Source organism: Mustelus asterias, chromosome 4 (genome assembly GCF_964213995.1).
Source record: "Mustelus asterias chromosome 4, sMusAst1.hap1.1, whole genome shotgun sequence".
Taxonomy (NCBI): Eukaryota; Metazoa; Chordata; class Chondrichthyes; order Carcharhiniformes; family Triakidae; genus Mustelus; species Mustelus asterias.
This window is the reverse complement of record NC_135804.1, coordinates 1,494,424-1,495,380: the sequence shown is the minus strand read 5'-3', so window position 1 is coordinate 1,495,380 and position 957 is coordinate 1,494,424.

The following is a 957-nucleotide window of genomic DNA, read 5'->3' as shown; positions in this document are numbered from 1 at the left end:
GGGTGGGGGGGAGCGGGGTCGGGGGGCGGCGTGGGGGGGAGCAGGGTGGGGGGGAGCGGCGTGGGGGGGAGCGGGGTGGGGGGGGCGGCGTGGGGGGGAGCGGGGTGGGGGGGGAGCGGGGTGGGGGGGCGGCGTGGGGGGGAGCGGGTGGGGGGGCGGCGTGGGGGGGAGCGGGGTGGGGGGGAGCGGCGTGGGGGGGAGCGGGTGGGGGGGCGGCGTGGGCGGGGGGCGTGGGGGGGAGGGGTGGGGGGCGCGTGGGGGGGAGCGGGGTGGGGGGGAGCGGGGTCGGGGGGCGGCGTGGGGGGGAGCAGGGTGGGGGGGAGCGGCGTGGGGGGGAGCGGGGTGGGGGGGGCGGCGTGGGGGGGAGCGGGGTGGGGGGGGAGCGGGGTGGGGGGGCGGCGTGGGGGGGAGCGGGTGGGGGGGGCGGCGTGGGGGGGAGCGGGGTGGGGGGGAGCGGCGTGGGGGGAGCGGGGTGGGGGGGGCGGCGTGGGGGGGAGCGGGTGGGGGGGCGGCGTGGGGGGAGCGGGGTGGGGGGGAGCGGCGTGGGGGGGAGCGGGGTGGGGGGGCGGCGTGGGGGGGAGCGGGTGGGGGGGGCGGCGTGGGGGGGAGCGGGGTGGGGGGGAGCGGCGTGGGGGGGAGCGGGGTGGGGGGGCGGCGTGGGGGGGAGCGGGTGGGGGGGGCGGCGTGGGGGGGAGCGGGTGGGGGGGCGGCGTGGGGGGGAGCGGGTGGGGGGGCGGCGTGGGGGGAGCGGGGTGGGGGGGAGCGGCGTGGGGGGAGCGGGGTGGGGGGAGCGGCGTGGGGGGAGCGGGTGGGGGGGAGCGGGGTGGGGGGGGAGCGGCGTGGGGGGGAGCGGCGTGGGGGGAGCGGGGTGGGGGGGAGCGGGTGTGGGGGGCGGCATGGGGGGGAGCGGGATGGGGGGAGCGGGGTGGGGGGCGGCGTGGGGGCGGCGGGGGAAGT